The sequence below is a fragment of the Peromyscus eremicus genome, chromosome 7 (genome assembly GCF_949786415.1).
Source record: "Peromyscus eremicus chromosome 7, PerEre_H2_v1, whole genome shotgun sequence".
NCBI classification, from domain to species: Eukaryota; Metazoa; Chordata; class Mammalia; order Rodentia; family Cricetidae; genus Peromyscus; species Peromyscus eremicus.
Window position 1 is genome coordinate 37,556,915 of NC_081422.1, and position 11,021 is coordinate 37,567,935.

An 11,021-nucleotide genomic window follows, 5' to 3' on the forward strand; every position below is an offset into this window, starting at 1 on the left:
GAAGTACCATGATTTCTGTTCCACAGATAGGAACACACTGAGGCTTAGGGAGTCTAACTTGCCATGTTACATAAAGACCAAGAACAGAAACGTTTTGTTCTAGAGCACTGCTCCGTGTTCTCTAGTGAACGATTCAAATGCCCTCTATTTGAAGCTGGAGGTGGTCTGGTGCCGGCGAAATGGAGACGTTCTCCCCTCTGTTTTTACTCCTGCACTGGGAATTGAACTCTGAGCATCAAGTTTACAAGATGCTGGACATGATTGGAGCGTTTGCAGCCTGCATGGAGGACGATCCTGTGGGCCTTGCTTAGCTCACTTCTTACATTTTCGGTTGGTTTGTTTCCTGACTGGATGCTGCTTCGTTCTGTTGTGTTCAGGTCCTGGAACAATGTTGGGCACACCAGGCATCAGAAGGTTAAGTGCCAAGTAGAGGAGCAGGGAGGGCATGGGTGAGTCTTCAGGGCTGGGCAAACTGCCTCTCTGAGTCAAACCCACCTGCCCCTCCTGGCAAGAAGGAAGGGGCTTTCTTTTTGTTTCTTCTGGTCTTGGAAAGAGAACAGCGAGGGCTTTTGGAGGTCCAAGTGACCCTGGAAGTCCCACTTAGGACATTCTCAGCCTGTCCCTTCCCTACACCCTGGCCTTTCCTTGTTCGGCTTCTTCCCTGTGCTCAAGTCTAATCCACAGCTGCACTCACTTGCCACCATCCCAGAGAAGAGCCTGCTCCAAGTCCATAGAAGCCTGTGTGCTTGTGCTTGTGATTCCCATATCTCTATTTGCACACATTTGCATGGTCCTCTGCGCCCAGGGTCTGGGGCACCACTTTATCTAGGAGTTGCTGCACTTTTCCCCACACGGAATCTCATTGCTTTTTTTTCTCTGCACTTTAGTATTCTAGAAGCCAGAGAAGTTTATATCTGTTGATGTCCAAGAGCTGTCTATCTAGGATTCTGGGATTGGTGTATGTGTGTGTGTATGTGTGTGTGTGTGTGTGTGTGTGTGTGTGTGTGTGTGTGTGTGTGTTGGTGGTGGTGGTGGAGCGGGGCAGTTTGTAGAGTTTTCTGGGAGGGAAGCACTGAGGAGGAAACAGGATCTTGGGAGTTCACAGTTGGAAGCAAAGCTTAAAGGTTCCAAAGATTGGGGGTGGGGAGAGGGGGTGACTGACGTTGGCAAACGTTATTTTAGGTATTGTTCATCTCTTCACTCCTCAGTAGCAGTATGTGCTCCCCTAGTATGGAGAACTGTGCTCCATGCCGAATATGTGACATCCTTGTGTTTGTGTGTGTTCCTGTGTGTGTGTGTGTGTGTGTGTGTGTGTGTGTGTGTGTGTGTGTGTAGGCTAGAGGAACCTCAGGTGTCATTCCTCAGTACTAACCACCTTATTTCTTGGCACAGGGGCTATCATTGCCCTGGAACTGCCCGGGTAGGATAGGCTGGCTGGCCAGGGGGATTACGTGGACTCGGTAATGGGATTTGGGTCCTTGTGCTTGCCAAGTAAGCATTTCCACACCAAGCTATCTCTCCAGGCCCCACAGGGCATATTTTTTGTGTGTTTGTTTGTTCATTGGGTTTTAAGTCAACACTCATTTAGATGAAAAGTCATTAGCCCCCACTTACAGATGGGGAAACTGAGGTTCAGGGAGATTAACACAGCCAGGATATGATAAGGTTAGGTTTTAGATCCAGGTTTACCAGTCTGGCACTAGTTTCTGTGTGTGTGTGTGTGTGTGTGTGTGTGTGTGTGTATGTGTATGTGTGTGTGTGTGTTTGTTTGTGTGTGTGTGTGTGTGAGAGAGAGAGAGAGAGAGAGAGACAGAGAGACAGAGAGAGACAGAGAGAGAGACAGAGAGATGTATGGGACAAACAGGAAAGCTAGACCATCCTATTCTCTCCCTTGTGATCTTGCTTGATAATTGTTTCAATTAGATGGAGCGGATTGAGATCCCGCCCCCACCCCTTCCCAACACAGCTGCATGAAACCTGCTTTGAGCTCTGGCCTGGTGAGCAACATTCCCCCAGGCTTAATCCTCCTGCCTCTGTTAGCAAGAGAGAAACCACAGAGAAGAGGCTGAGATGGGAGGCTGCCTGGAGGTTAAAAGGGGGCCGAGGAAAGAAGGGGGGAAAGAAAGAAGGGCAGAAAAAAATGTCAGTGCCTTTAGACATCAAAAGAGTTGTATGCAAATGAAATGTAAATACAATGTAAATTGCCTCTCCCTCCCTCCTGCCCTCTCCCCTCTCTTTAGAGCTGGAGGACCCTTTCAGAGAGTAGCCCAAGTTGGGTGTCCTGGTTGTGAAAGGGTGATCTCTCTGACCCCTCCCTGAGTCCTTATGGTGTGACATCGGTCCCCTCCTTGCCTGCCGAAGCTCCTCCGGCCCCCAGGCCTCCATTCGTGCTTGATTAGCTCCCCTTGCTTCAAGGCCAAAGGCTGGGGTCTAGCTTCCCCTTCCCAGCACTTGAGCTGGAAGTGTGAGACTCCAGAGAGGGGGTGAGGGTGGCCGCCCCCAGCCTTGTTTTCTCCCCAGAGGCAAAAGTGGCCTTCCTGGCAGCTGGCCTGCTGAGCACTCCCGTTTCCTGTCTTGTCAGCTGGATTGAGTTGTCAGGGCTGGGAGAAGGGTGGAGAGCAAAGCATCCTGGAAGGCCACCAAGCAACAAGTCCCTTCTAGCTCTTTCCTTTTGCCAGATGGGCTGCAGGGCCCCTAGCACGGGGCTGTGGACTGGGGGTCTCTCTCTCTCTCTGTCTCTGTCTCTCTCCGTGTCTAAAGTTCATCAAAGCCAGCAAACTCAAGCTCAGCTCCCCCACCTCAAAGACCAACAAAAGCAAGGAAGGTCGAGGCCAGGAAGGACTTCCAAGCCTGCTCTGAATAACATCACTGAGTAAATCTGATGGCATCGCTGCCGAGAGGCATATTGCAGAAGACAGACAGAGCGCGACAGTGCCAAGGTGACAAAGTGAGAGGTGTCTTGGGAACCAGGATAAAAGCAGCTGCATCTGGGGAGTGGACAGGAAAGGACAGGGAACACACAGAGCTATGCTCTGCCCTGATTGTCCCCAGTGCTGACTCGCCTGCACCCCTTTCTCAGACTCCTCCCCAACCTCCTGCCAGCATCTAGCCCTCCCCCATGTTATCACAAAAACGCATAGCTCATTTTGCTCTTGAAGGTTTAGAATAATAGATAAAAATATGTCTTTAAATTTAAAAATAGCAACACAACAACTTTTTCTCCCAATCAGCTTTTGACCTTGAACCCAGGAGCTGAACTCTAACCACACCTCCCTCCAGCCTGGTTCAGCCACCCCTTTCTTGGCTCTTGAAGACCAGGTGATAGTCCAGGACACCTGCCCTCTCAGAGCAAGTTTAGGTCCAGCGCGCCCTCTTGTGGAAGCTGGGAGTGTAACCACTGCCTATAAAATTCCAGAAAAGGACCCCACTGTGGCTAGAGCAAGCATGGTCAGGACCTCAGTTCCAGATAAGTGGAGATATTGATGCTGTATGATGTTTAAGTCCTCGATCCCCATCTGTACTTCACTATGGATCCCAGATTGATCAAAACAGTGACCGGAGCTCTGGGGTTTTGGGGGATGTCTCCCCCATTGTCCTCTAAACCACCAGGCACTGTGTGGTTACTCTGAACCCACTAAGGAGGAATTAGAGGCCAGCCATGCATTCATAGCTGTATCAAGCACCCACCAGAACCACATACTAGCCCAGGAACTAGAGACGTCACAGGTGTTGTCCTCCTCTGCAAGCTCCCAGTCTCTTGAAGCTTATGGATCATGACAGCTGAGTCCTTCATCCTGTGGTACAGATCCTAACAGGAAAGTATAGGTTTGTCACGAGGCTCCATTGGGGCGGGGGTGTACCCTGCTGGGATCTGGGAGTAGAACTCAAGAAGGGCTTCTCAGAAGAAAGGACTCTACCCTAACACGGGTAAGCCCAGGAATAGACAGCAAGTGCCCGGGTAGCGAGAGCCGTGAGCGGCACATAGGGGCCGTGACCAAGAGCAGAGGATGGAAAGGCTTAGGAGTGGGGTGATGGCAGTCCTACTGGAGTACAATCAGTCCTACCTAGGCAGAGAGGGTGCCTGGCTTCAGCGATGGCCCAGCTGACTGCAGCCCAGCCCAGCCCGAGCCTTCCCGGGTTAGGAACTTGTAGGGAGGAGAATGCTGGTAAGAAGTCTGTCCTGTAATCCCAGTACTTGAGAGTCTAAGGCAGGAGGATTGCTTTGAATTAGAAGCCAATCTGGGCTATGTAGTGAATTCTGGGTCAGCTTTGGCTATAAAATAACAAGTCCAGCATGGTAGTGCATGCCTTCAATCCTAGCACTCAGGATCTTTGTGAGTTCAAGGCCAGCCTGGTCTATACGGAGAGTTCCAAGACAGCCAGGAATACATGGGGAGAATCTGTCTCAAATAAATAAAATAATAAATAAAAACAACAAAAAATGCATGCACTTGCTGAAGCAGCTGGAGAAGCAGGGCTAGGCTGCAAAGACCAATGCATGTTTGCGGCAGTTTCAGTTCCTCCTTTAGGAGGAGAAGAGTTGAATGGTTCCAGGCTTGAAAGGTGAGAGGTAGGAAAGAGAAGTGGAAGGGAAGAGAAGGAAAAATCTGCCCGACATAGGGAAGCTACTGAGGAATCGGGGAGGGGCTGGGGGCTTCTATTTCCTATAAGAGGGGGAGGGAGGCAGGAGTGGACTGTCTCTGTCTCTCTCTCCCTGCTTTTCCAGGACTGATATGCAGCAGAAGCCAGGGCCAGGCAGCAAAACCATCAGCCCAGAAGACAAAGCCACCACTCCTGAAGATCAAAGGTCAGCCTTGCTCAGTCGAGCCTGGTTCTGGGGTGGCTTGTGACCCACTACACAATCTTTCCTTTCTCAACTGGACGCTCATGAGGCCTGGTACAGAAGGTCTCCGTGGAGTCCCAGCTGTGTGACCCTGTATTTCCACCCACTCTGTCCTCTTCCCTTCCATGGCCACCCTCCAAGGTCCCCAGCTGGGACTATAGTGATTATCAGCAGGAAGCAGAACCAACTGGGCTTGCCTTTTTGTGACACTGTGGCTTATTTACAGGGTGCCAGCAGGTCTAAGGCGTCCTGGACCAGAGAGAAGCAGGTCGTTGGTGGGCCAGGGCTGAAGAAGCAATGGGGAGAAACAATGTCCCAGGAACCCCAGGGTCTGGGAAGAGTGGAAACAACATCAGATGTGTGACACTCCAGCAGTGAGAAGCTGGGTGTTAAGTGCCCTGACTCTATACTTGTCTTGCCCTCACTGGCCATGGACACTTACATTGGCAGGGGTCAGAGGATGAAGTGGGCAGGTGCTATGCACCCAGGGGCCAGCCTCCTGGGGCTGTCAAGGCACAAAGACAGCAGAGAGGAACAGCCAGCTCACTTGATTCCTGGCCACTTGTGCTGCTGTTTCTTGGTGGTTACTCAGCAGCCTCTCCATGGTAACACCAAGAGATGGCAGGTGTGGTGGTTTGAAGGAAATGGCCCCCATAGACCCATAGGGAGTGACACTATTAGGAGGTGTGTCCTTATTGGAGTAGGTGTGGCCTAGTTGGAGGAAGTGTGTCACTGGGGGCAGGCTTTGAGGTTTCAGAAGCCCAAGCCAGGCCCAGTGTCTCTCTCTTTGCTGGCTACCTGCTGATCCAGATGTAGAACTCTCAGCTACCTCTCCAGCACTGTGTCTACCTGCATGCTGCCATGCTTCCTGTCATGATGATGATGATGGACTAAACCTCTGACCTGTGAGCAAGCCCCAATGAAGTGTTTCCTTATAAGAGTTGCCATGGTCATGGCATCTATTCACAGCAACAGAAACCTTAACTAAGCCAGATGGTGGTGATGCATGTCTTTAATTCTAGCACTCAGGAGATAGAGGCAGGGGGAAATCTCTGAGTTCAAGGCTAGCCTGGTCTGCAGAGTGAGTTCCAGGACAGCCAGAGCTACACAGAGAAACCCTGTCTCAAGAAAACCAAAACCAATAAGGAGAGAGAGAGAGAGAGAGAGAGAGAGAGAGAGAGAGAGAGAGAGAGAAAGGAAGGAAGGAAGGAAGGAAGGAAGGAAGGAAGGAAGGAAGGAAGGAAAGAAACCCTAACTAACTTCAATTGCTGTGAAGAGACACTATGACCACAGCAACTCTTATAAAGGAAAACATTTAATTGGGATGGCTCATGTACAATTCAGATTTCAGTCCATTATCATCATGGAGGGAAGCAAGGCAGCATGCAGGCAGACATGGTGCTGGAGAAGGAGCTGAGAGTTCTTACATCTTGACTCACTGGCAACAGGAAGTGGTCTGAGATACCAGGCATGGCTTGAGCATTTATGAGACCTCAAAGCCCACCCCCACAGTGACACACTTCCTCCAACAAGGCCACACCTACTCCAACAAAGCCACACCTCCTAATAGTGCCACTCCCTGTGAGCTGATGGGAGCCAATTACATTCAAACTACCACAGCAGGCATGATGGGATTTGGCTGGGTTCTGGAGTCCAGCTGTTTGGTCAAACGTCAGTTGCCATGAGGGTATTTTGTAGATTCACCTTAATGATCATTAAGGCAATTATCCTTAAGGTGGGAGCAGACCTCATCCAATCCAGGGAAGGCCTAAGAGTGAGACTGTTAGTTTCCTGAGAAAGGGAGAGAACCTAGAGATCCTGGCTGATTAGGGTGCTCTAGCTGCCTTGCACATCACAGGCTCTCCTCTGCAGCATTGCTACCCAGCCAGGACTTATGGACTCGCCAGTTCCCTCGAATGAGTCTCTCTCTGAGTATCTGTATCCTAGGGCTTCTTTAGCTCTTGGCCCTTTCGATCGCCAGCCTGGCTTGTAGGAGCAACCTGAGGTGGACCATGAGCCGGGAGTACAATGGAGTGGGATGCAGCTTAGGAGTCTCCAAATGAGGGAAGAAGAAGGCTTGTGCGTGCTATGGAATAATCCTCCTGTACACTGTGTAAATTATGCTCTGATTGATTTAATAAAGAAGCTGACTGACCAATAGCCAGGCAGGATAAGGTTAGGAGGAAAAATCAAACTGAGGACTCCAAAGAAGGCCAGCTACCCAACAAGCAAGATGCTAGAGGACCAGTAAAGCCATGGCCGTGTGGCAATACACAGATTAATAGAACTTAATTAATTTAAATGTAAGAGTTAGTTAGTAACAAGCCCGAGCTATTTGGCCGAGCATTTGTAATTAATATATTTGTTTATTTGGGATTGGTCAGGACAGAAAAACTCCACCTCCATTTACGTGTGTGTGTGTGTGTGTGTGTGTGTGTGTGTGTGTGTGTGTGTTGAGATAGATGGGTACTGGAAGAGTATCTTGATGAACCAACTTCGAATTTGTAACTCCTCCTCAGCCTCCCAAGTGCTGGCATCACAGATGTGTGCCATCATATCAGACTATGCTCTGGTTCCTCTTCTCCCTTCCCTTTTCCTTCCTGAGCTAGGGACAGACCAGAAATCCCTCTGTAGCCTCCTGACTGCTGGGATTACACATATGTGTTTGTCTTTTGTTTCTTTGTCTGTTTTGAGACAAGTTGTCACTCTGTAGCCCAGGCTGTCCTGGAAGTCACTATATAGCCCAGGATGGCCTTGAGGCCAGGGTACTACTCTTTGTGCCTCAGCCTTTGGAATGCTGGGATTATAGCATGCACCACTGCCCCTGGCATTTAGGTAAACTTTGGTTGTTTTTTTTTTTTGTTTGTTTGTTTTGTTCTTTTTTGAGACAGGGTTTCTCTGTGTGTCTGTGTAGCTTTGGAGTCTGTCCTGGAACTCACTCTGTAGACCAGGCTGGCCTCGAACTCACAGAGATCCTCTTGCCTCTGCCTCCCAAGGGCTGGGACTAAAGGCATGCGTCATCACGTCCAGCTGAAGCTTTGGTTCTTAAAGGGACTCTTGTCTGCTTTATGTGAGACTCTTCTTCCATGTGGCCTTATAGACCCAGGTCCCATGAAGACTCTGGAGCAGAGACCCCCTCAAGTGTGGGGCCCATAGTTCCTCTACTTCAGATCTTCCAGGGCTGTGGAGAGGGAAGCCTGGAAACCTGTAAGAAGGTTACGGGGCCTGTGATGCTGCAGAGGCAAGGTGTGGCTGGTGTGAGCTTTTCCCTCTGAGGCAGAGGTAGCCAGCAGTCCGGGCTTCTGGTCTGCCTGGAACCTTCTCACTTTATCAAAGGGGACTAGTCAGGATCCTGCTCTGACAACTCTAATCCTCATGTCACTTGTACCCCTCTTCTCCAATTTGTCCAGTGACTCCTACCGCAGGGAGTTGCTCCCATGCTTTAGACTCCTCCTCCCCCAAAATCTGGGCCTTCTTTTGTAGGTGAGCCATATTATTGTTGTTGTTTTAATAATTGTCATTTAGTTTTAAATTTATTTTTAATTTTTATGTGTGTTAGTATTTGGCCTGCGTGCACGTCTGTGTGAGGGAATCGGATCCATTGTAACCTGAGTTACAGACAGTTGTGAGCTGTCATGTGGGTGCTGGGAATTAAACCCAGGTCCTTTGGAGGAGCAGCCAGTGGTCTTAAGTACTGAGCCATCTCTCCAGCCCTAGGAGCCATGCTCTTGAAGGCTCTAGTTGGCCGGTCAGATAAACCTTAATTGTCTTACTCAGTGTTCTATTGCTGTGAAGAGACACCACGACCATGGCAACTCTTATAAAGGGAAGCATTTAACTGAGGCTGGCTTACAGATTCAGAGGTTTAGTCCCTTGTCATCATGGCAGGACCATGTCAGCATGCAGGCAGACATGGTGCTGGAGAAGGACCTGAGAGTTCTGCATCTAGATCTACAGGCAGCCGAGAGAGAAACAGGGGCTGGCTTGGGCTTGATTTGTACTTGATTTGTAGCCCAGGCTGACCTGAGCTCCCAGCAATCCTCCTGGCCTAGCCTCTTGAATGTTGAGATTGTAGGTGTGTGCCACCACACCTAATCGGAACATTCTTATTGGTGGTTGTTTGTCTTGAGACAGGGTCTCATGTAGCCCAGGTTGGCCTCAGATTTGCTATGTAGCCCAAACTGGCCTTGAACTCCTAATCCTCCTCCTTCTGGCTGCCGAGTACTAGGATTATAGGCATGTGTCCCCATGCCTCACTTAAAACCCTAGTTTGAAACATTCTTGATGGCTTATTTGTGTTGTTTGTTGTGTTGAGTTTTTATTTTTTATTTTTTATTTTTCAAGATAGGGTTTCTCTATGTAGCCCTGGTTGCTGTGGGGTTTTTGTTTTGTTTTGTTTTGTTTGTTTGTTTTTTAATTTTTTCAAGACAGGGTCTCTGTGTAGCCCTGGCTGTCCTGGAACTCACTCTGGAGACCAGGCTGGCCTTGAACTCAAGAGATCCACCTGCCTTTGCCTCTCGAGTGCTGGGATTAGAGGCGTGCACCACCACCTCCCAGCTGGTTTTGTTTTTTAAAGATTGATTTTTATTTTTATTATGTCTTTGTGTGCCATGTGTGGGAGTCCTTAGAGGCCAGAAAAGGGCATTGGATCCTCTGGAGCTGGAGTTGTGAGCCTCCCAACTTGGGTGCTAAGAATCCACCTCTAGCCCTCTGGAAGAGCAGACGTGCTTTTAACTGCTGAGCAGTCTCTCCAGCCCCTGTTGTTGTTTTAAGACAGGGCCTCAAGTAATGCACACGTTGGCTGGCCTTGAACTTGTTTTGTAGCTCAGGCTGGCCTTGAACTCTGCCTCCTAAATGCTAAAATTATAGGCATGTGACATCACACCTGGTTTGAAGCATTATTGTTTTTAAGATAGCGCTCATTCCGTAGCCCTAGCTCAGAACAGAACTTGCTATGTAACCCAGGCTGGCCCCAAACTTGCAGGAATCCTTGTCTCAGCCTCCTCAGTGCTGGGATTACAGGTATGGGTCACCAGGTTTGGCAAGATGTTCATGTTTTAAATGTGTTAGTTCTGGACATTTGGAAGTCAGTAGGGAGAATGAAAGAAGTAAAGGACTCCACCGGGAAGGGTGAGCTTTCTCCACATATCCCTCCCTCCACCCAGAGCAGAGATTGGGAATCATGACTGAGGCCTCTATTAGGCAAGAGGGAGAAAGGGAAAAGGGTGATGTCCTCATTCCTTGTCTACTGGCAAGGTGGCAGTGGGCCCTTAAAAATGGGCTTGGGCCAGGCAGTGGTGGCGCACGCCTTTAGTCCCAGCAGAGCCAGGCGGATCTCTGTGAGTTCAAGGCCAGCCTGGGCTACAGAGTGAGTTCCAGGAAAGGCGCAAAGCTACATAAAGAAACCCTGTCTCAAAAACAAACAAACAAACAAACAAACAAACAAACAAAAAGGATGGGCTTGGAATGAAGGCTGTTCCCTGAGAAGGCTGTCTCCCACACCCTGCACTTGACCTGGTTACAGCAGACGCTCTGGCCTGCATGCATCTGTTCTGGAGGCACTGGGTAGATGGGACTGCCTTGTACTCTGCTTCCTTCACCAAGGCCTCTGAAGAGGGTTTGAATCTGTCTCCTCTCTCCTGAGGAGCTGGGTCCTCTGTGGAACCAGAGACTGTCACCCACAACCCCCTGCTGCCTTCACCTCGCTAAAACTGTCACTGTCCCATCCCGGAGCCTCAGCTCACATCTGCCCCTTCTCTAAATTCTTCCCACGTAAGCACAGCAGCCTCTGGCCTGCAATTTGCTATGCAGCACGGACTGGCCTTTCGTTTGCATAGACCCTCTGCCTCCCAGGTGGTGGCACTACAGGTGAGCACCACGACTTCTGGTGAGGGTCCAGATGTGGATGCTGGATGTCTAGTTCTAACATCAGTCCTGCCTTTTTGCCTTTACTCACTGGTTTCTTTTTCTTTCTGCTATGCAGGACATTGAGCCCAGCAAATGCTCTGTAACTGAGCTACATCTTCAGTCCTTATCTCATCATATATAGTACCTATATATAGATATAATGATAGGTAATAGTTTTATTAGTATTGGTATTTTGCCTGCATGTATGTCTGAGTGTCACATGCATCAGTATCCTTGGAGGCCAGAAGAGGGCAACAAACTTGCCATGTGG